Source organism: Rhinolophus hipposideros (assembly GCF_964194185.1).
Source record: "Rhinolophus hipposideros genome assembly, chromosome: 2".
In the NCBI taxonomy this organism is placed as follows: Eukaryota; Metazoa; Chordata; class Mammalia; order Chiroptera; family Rhinolophidae; genus Rhinolophus; species Rhinolophus hipposideros.
In genome coordinates this window covers 77,141,275-77,148,834 of record NC_138048.1, presented here as the reverse complement: position 1 = coordinate 77,148,834, position 7,560 = coordinate 77,141,275, and the positions used below count along the sequence as shown (strand labels likewise).

Here is a 7,560-nt window from a genome sequence, read left to right as displayed (position 1 = left end):
TATTTAGTAAGGATACTGGTTAGCTATTTTCAAAGTTTATCTGAAAGAGCAAATGTGTAAGGAAAACCATGAATATGTTGATGGAAATCAATTACTCAGAGTGATGAGGTATCACTGGCAGGTAGCAAACATGTTCTATAGTTATTGGTTAAAATAATACAGGGAAAGAGTAGTGCTTGTATATAATTTGCATAAAGATGCTAGGGGTATGCTGGGAGGAAAACACTGACTTAAGTTCCTGGTCTCTGAGATTCAAAGATTTAGAGTTCTAAAAAGAGAAACTCACATGGCCCTGACCAAGTTCTCCTTAGCAGGGAAGGTCACCAGAGGCCATAGAAGGGAACTCATCAGTAGTGAAGGCGGCATCATCTCAGAAAGCTCAGGTTGTTTACTGTTCAGGCTGATTCAATAAAGTGTGTGGATAAAACAAGAAGGCCCTGTGGATCCAGTCAGGCTGGCCCTGGGGCTGTGGTATAGGGTTCTCCAGAGAAACAGAACCAACAGACATTTAGCATGGAAGTTGGTTAGCTATTTCCAAAGTTTAACTGGAAGAGTGAAAGTAAAAGGAAAACCATGATTATATGGAAATGTTGGAAATATATTTATGCCAAGACATTTTAAAAATATTTAAAAATAAATTAAATAGATTTAATGATGATGTTATTTTGCACAAACTAAATCAGGGCTTGCAGCATAAAAATGGCACAACCTGATGTTATATAGGGCCTTATGAGTTTGACACATGGGCTCTACCGTATCCCATGTGATGACTCAGTTCCTCCCTAGTATTTTCCATTCACATTACTGTGAAATTTCTGTTGGAAAAGAAAAAAATGGCATTATTTGGGCTTGACTTCTTAAGTAAGCATATCATCGATGGAAAAAGAGCATATTATTGATGTTCTAAAACGACCTCAGTTCTTTTCTCATTTTCTCAGGGCTATTAAAGTATCCCCTCATGAGACCAACTCATTTCCAAACTGATGTGCGATGTGGGCTCTGGAATCCCATGGCAGTTCTTGTTTGTGATGACCACCCTGGTGACCTGATATGAGCTCGTGTATATAAAATGAAGAGGAAAATTAAACGATTCTCATTGAGAACTTGCGGATTACTGGAAGTCATTTGCATACCTTTATTCAGTTTAAGAAACATGGGCCCTCAGCAAAGGTGAAAGCATTTTGAAAGCATTTTAAAGGAAAGGAAGTGCAGATTTTGGTCACTTTGTTCATTCAGTAAGGAAAAGATAAAAGATGCTATATTTGTACTTAATACTGGAGCAGCTTTTAGTACAGACGTCTAAAACTTGAGCAAAGTCAAAAACAGGTCTATTGCAACAGAATGCACCCTCCTATAAGCAATACAGTGAATTTAATAAAATAAACACATTAATAGTCAATTCTGTATAATACAGAGTTATGAAGGACTTGAACAGAATATGGAAGACACATTTTCTGTTATATATGCTTATAATCAACCAAAAAATAAAGTCAAATAGTCATGTAGTATAAGGTTTCAAGTCTGTGTCTGAATAACTGCCAAAACAAGTGGTAAAAATAATAAATACTTTAAAAATTCTGAGGGAGTTTGATTATTAGAGGACACGATATGATATAAGGTACAGGAATTTGCTCTAGTAAAAATTCTTATAATAATGGACCATAATAAAATTCTGATTACTATAACACCAAATCCATGTATTAAAAAACTGGCCAAATAATTATACTCCATCAAAAGATGGGGTCTCAAATTCTAACTTCATTTAGACATATTGTGTTGCATGCTTAACACCTATAGAGAGAATTAATTTATATAATTATGTTTATTAGAATCTAGAATTAGTGAAACAATTAAGAACCTATGATTATTCTGGATAATTCATCTCTGATTTGAACATGTTCCAGGTTCCAACCATCTTTACTGTTTAACCAACTGTTCTAGAACAGACCATGGAATTTGCCTGGAGTGAGGATGACTGAGAATGATGACTTGGACTCAATTCTAGGTGACTTTTACTTTGATTTTCTTCCAAAGAAGCAAATAAACAACGTGACTGATGCAATGAAATAAGGAAGTAGGTGTGTGGATACAATGACATACTTTGCCTCTCACACATCACCGAGCTGCTTCCAAATTTGGCCGTCTTGGCAATCCATTGGGAATGAGATGCAGCTGAATCCGAGTGATGATCTGTGGACTCATGGTCTTTTATGTCCCCAATAGTCATGTTAGCATGCAGAAGCAACTTACACTATCTTAAAATGTAATATTTCCATCATTTAGAAACCTGCATCACCATGCCATCTCTGCAGGGTCTTGGAGGTTCACTTTTATGAGCACTGAGGCATAGTTAGGTCTATCATACTACTAGTAATCCAATATCCTGTTTCCCTCTTTACCAGTGCATGGAAAAATTGCTTCTTAAAACAAAGGGAAAATGCAGGTACAAGAAATTAAGAAAATAAGAAAGAAAAAAATGATACATTTTTAATAAAATAATTCCTAATTATTTTGATAAAACATAAATTATAGAGTATTATCTCACTATAGAATACTATGCAAGATTTTTTATTATTTTGAAATTTTATGAGTAGTCTCCATAATATACTCAGGAAATTTAGTATACAAATAAATGTTGTTATCACAAATGAAATAATGGTATATTTATATCATGATGTGATATATGAACTCCATCTGATACGGCAGCATCTTGTACATCCCCCCCTTCCTCTCAAAATAGACTGTGGAACATTATAAAATAGATTCCCTTTAGTTCATGACTTGTTCAGTTGCAAATTCATGTAAACTACAGGATCAGTTTGGCACCTGCTGTGATCATGAGTCTACTGCTGTTTCTCTAATCAGAAAACATTCCTATTAGATAAACCATCTGGCTTGAAAAGCATCCCTTTTGCATTCAAAATGATTGTGTTAGAATTCAGCCAAAGTATATTTTTAAAGGAAAGATATGTCAGCAAGACCAGTCTGTTTTCTAGTGGAATAGTCCTCTGTTAAAATACCATTTAGGGAATAAACGCCATCTAATGAAAATATTACACAACATGAATATGTTCTAGTTACATGTGAAGAGGTAGGTGGTGGCGATCTTTGGCTCAAGCCATCCACAGAAATCAGCTAAAATGTAGTCAGTCATAGTCATCATCTGAGCAGAGCCAACTAAATTGCCCATCATCTGATTGCAATTATTTTCATTGAAGTGTAACATATCCTGAATGTTGCTTTGTGACCATCAGTATTACCTGTGGGTCCTACGGTACTATTATTATTTGGTTATTATCTGAATTATGTTTATACTTGTGGATGTGAGTCATTTTTATTTATGCTCATATTCTTCAGGCTATACATATTTTATATCATTTAGTCAAAACAAACACACACAAAAAATAAGAATATAATTTTGCTTTAGAAATATTTCATAGGGACTCAAAACATCTAGCCTTAATAGCGTAAGTGAATTTTGGGCATTGCTAACAGAAAAAATAAAATATTGAAGCATGAGTGTCTTAAAGTTAATTAAAGCTTACGGGTCACCAGGAAAAATGTGAAGTTTCAAAGAAATGCTGTTCTTTGATCTTTTCTCTCTAATTATGTGTTTATCAAAATTATATTATATGCACGCGCTCGGTAAGATGTTCTTAGTTATATCCCCAAAAATAGAGACACAGTCCCTGTCTTCGAGGAGTTTGCATCTAGTAAAAGTAGCAAGACTAATAGATAAAATAACTGCCTAGTCATGATATAGTGCCTGTGGATTGAGATTTAATTGAAAATAACAGAAAGATCATAAAAGAGAAAATTAGAATGGTGGAGGTAGAATTTAGAATTGTTTTGATGGTCCCGTTGGTGTTAGAAGGATAGAAGGCAAAAAGGCAAGACCCTTGAAGAGAACACACATGGAGGAGCAGAAATGTGCACAGGTAAAATGACCTTTTACATAGCACATAATAGAATTTGAATTTGGATATGTCTAGGGTTTCCAGGCAGGAATTCCCGCCATTTCTCAGGAATTTTTTCTCTTTTCCGTTCCTGAAATTCAAGATATAAACTGTTTTCTGTTCTCCACTATGAATCATTTCCAGAAAGTGACAGCCGATACTACAACCACCTGGGTTCAAGGAGCCCATTTTCCCGATTTCCCAACCAACTTTTCTCAGGATTCAGGAAGGGGAAAGCGAAAACATTTCCTGAGAACAGGAGGGAATTCTTGCCTGAAACACTAGATATGTCGGATTTAAGGTATTGATAGCTATCCAGACTCCTTGTAATGTGAGCCAAATCATTTAATATTTGCTCACACAAATCAATTCCCTTAATTTTTGCTTTTATTTTCTCAATTGGACTGTGAGCTCCTTGCCACTGGGCATATATCATATTGTGGGGCACATACTAATTTATGATGCCTTGAACATTGTGGCAATTGAATGATACTTTTTCAAAGAAAGAATGTTTGAATGAGTATGTAATAAAGTCTGGTCATGTGATTTGTGTGTGTGTGTGTGTCTGTGTGTGTGTGTGTGGTTAAAAACACATCTGTCATTTTCTGCTAACAATTGAAAAACTTTTTTATTGGCAGGGTGGGAAGTGAGTGTAAAGTGATTTTATTGAATTAATGTAAAAATATGATTATTGCTGAAGAGAAAGAAATTGTAAAGATGAAATCCGAGGATTCCAGAAAATCCTAACAACCTCCTCATATTGCCTTTTTTATCCTTTCTTGTTACCATTTCCTTTTTTTGCTGACTTTAAAGTCCCACCATTGAAATCACTCTTTCGGAAAATACAACAGATATGAAATTATTGTCTCCAGGAGACTACCAAGAACACGCTTTATATTTTTGGAACTATTATGTATTATCTGGATCTAGAAATAGGTGTTGGGATACTTTGCCATCACACTGTTAACAGGGACATTTTCATCAGATCTGGTAAAAACTTTGAAAGTAGGAAAGAGAGTTTTCTTCTGAAAGAAAATGATGAAGTATGGTTACATTTTAGTAGGCAGGGAAGAAAAACAACACAAAAACAATTGCTAGGACTTGGGAAGGAGCACCATAAGTAATTAAACAAAACTAAAAGCAAAGTGTGCCAAAACATCTACCTGCATATCCAGGGCGTGTGTGTGTGTGTGTGTGTGTGTGTGTGTGTATGTGTGTGTATACATACACATTGTTATGCATCGGATAAAAGTCATGTCTCATAAACGAGCTGGTAAATCATAAAAATAATAAATAAAATTATAAATTTATCATAAGAAATAGTTACTTTCAATAATTGATGCTTATGTTCAATCTCACTATAAGCAGCTTCGATTTTCTATTAAGAAGTACCTTAAGAGTGGGGACTCAATAAATGTATTTAGCCAACAAACCCGTTTCTGATAGACACACAGGTTAATAAAAGTAACATATGCCATTTATTGATTATTTACACATGCCAGGTACTGTGCCGAGTGTTTATATATTCATATTTTATGATTCATTTCTCACTAACTCCTGTTTTTTTTTATAGATGAGGAGACTGTCACATAGAGATATGAGAGCCTCTTCAATGCCATAGAGCAGAGCCTATGAATTTAGTGCCTCAGCATCCCCACGCAGGCTGACACCAGTCTTGAAGCAAAGGAGGAAGTGAGTGACTCTTAGTGTTGTTTTTATTGTCATGGTTGATATTTTCCAGATCTAGTGGACCTTCAAATCAGGATACTGTTCAGTAAAATACACTCATTAAAGTTGTTGGGGTGAACAACAAATAAGTGTTACCACTTGAAGGATGACAGTCCAGTTTAAGGTAAGGATTCTTGAAAGCCTTCAGTAAACTCAGAAGTGTGGATCTAATTCACAGCATCTGAATCTGAGGTACTCAAGCTTCAAGGGCTTGTTGAATGCTCACTAGAATATACTATTGGAATCTTCTGATCTTGCCAAAAAGAAATAGACGAAACATGAAAGTATTCATGAATTAGCAATTGAATAATGATATGTTTTAACCATGGTTATGCATATATATATATTTTTTTCCCTTTCCCCATTCTTATTTTTTATATTAGCTTCAGGTGTATAAAAAACCATAATGATTAGCCATTTACAACCCTCACAAAGTGATAACTGCCCCTCCCAATCTATTAGGTTGATGAAAAAGTAATTGCAGTTTTTACAGTTATGTTTAACCTTTTAAACCACAATTACTTTTGCACCAACCTAATACTACTCTTGTGACGTCGTATATATCTGTTACAATACCATTGACTAGGTATATTCCCTATGCTGTACTTTACATCCCGTATATTTAATTATAGTTGACATTCAGTATCATTCTATATCAGCTTCAGGTGTACAGCGCAGTGGTCAGGCATCTACAGTCTTTTTTAATCATGTGGCTGTACATGCAATCACAAGCAGAATAGCTAAGTGGTTTTGTGCCTGATTTTGTGTCCCAGATCTGTCACTTTCCAGCTGCCTGACCTAGGATAAGCCACTTAACCTCTCTGTGCCTGAATTTTTTCATCAAGGGTAGGTTTGAGGATTAAATGGGTCAAATACTTAAACACTTAGAAGAAACAGTGCCTGACATAGAGTGAGCACTAAATATTGTTAGTCACTAATATATGGGTTTCATGTAGATGCTTGTGGAAACAGAGCCAGGAGTGCAGTTTCTAGGCTTTCAGCCTCACGTGGAAAGGTGCTGGCTCAGGTAGTAAATGGCCATCAACTGTGATTAGATAGCCATCAACTGTGGCTAGTTGGCTGTCAGCTGTAACCAGTGAGCCATTGGCCACTAATATAACTGTTTTGGCTACAAAATGGGGGCTAGCAAGAAGATGGTGGCTGAGCTAGCAAGAGCGGATTGCAGAGAGGCGGATGCCGCCAGCGAGAATATAATGGTATGACTCCCCTATCTATGGCTCAATGGGTGTTCCTGTTTGGCCTCACCATATCATGCATTCTTATGTGGGGAGCAGGACTGGAGACCCCAGAGACTGCCCCACACGACACATGGCACAGCGAGCAGGGTCCCCCGCATGACAATGCTCTTGAGATAGATGGATACACAGGTTACTTTAAATCACTGATTTTTAAACGTGAAAAGGTGACATATCAAAGAGAGGATGGAAAAAAAAAGTTTATCTGTATATAAACCTCCCTGGAAATTCTGATAAGTTCCTTCTCCTGACCTATACCAAGATTCTTATCCTCACAATTGAGAATCCTAAATTCTAATGAGAGATCTTACTTACAGGACTGTCTTGCAAATGTGAATGGTGTGCAGGCAGTAAAAGATTAAAAGCATTGATTTAGGTAGAGTTGGATCACATGATCTTACCTGTCTAAATAATAGCTTTCTTCACTCAGGTATTTGACTTGTTTTATGAAACAAATTTTGAATCTTGCTGGAATGTAATCCTCAACAGTGAGGGTAACATCCACTCCAAGTGCCCTCAATATGAATCTTCAAGTGATAGGCTGCTTACTTAGCAAAGTTCCAGGAATGAAGTGTATCTCCCTTGGGAATAGGAGTATTCTCTCAACTGACAAGAGCTTC

At 36.1% G+C, this 7,560-nt stretch overlaps 1 long non-coding RNA gene across 1 annotated transcript in view; it reads left to right on the top strand.

The window, feature by feature from the left end:
* Positions 1–1,036: 1,036 nt before the first annotated feature.
* Positions 1,037–7,560, top strand: part of LOC308509341 — a 59,744-nt gene continuing 53,220 nt past the window's right edge. Inside the window, exons 1-3 of the long non-coding RNA XR_013995183.1 lie at positions 1,037–1,170; positions 1,905–2,005; positions 5,530–5,648. This is a non-coding gene — a long non-coding RNA (uncharacterized lncRNA). The remainder of the gene's footprint in view (positions 1,171–1,904; positions 2,006–5,529; positions 5,649–7,560) is intronic.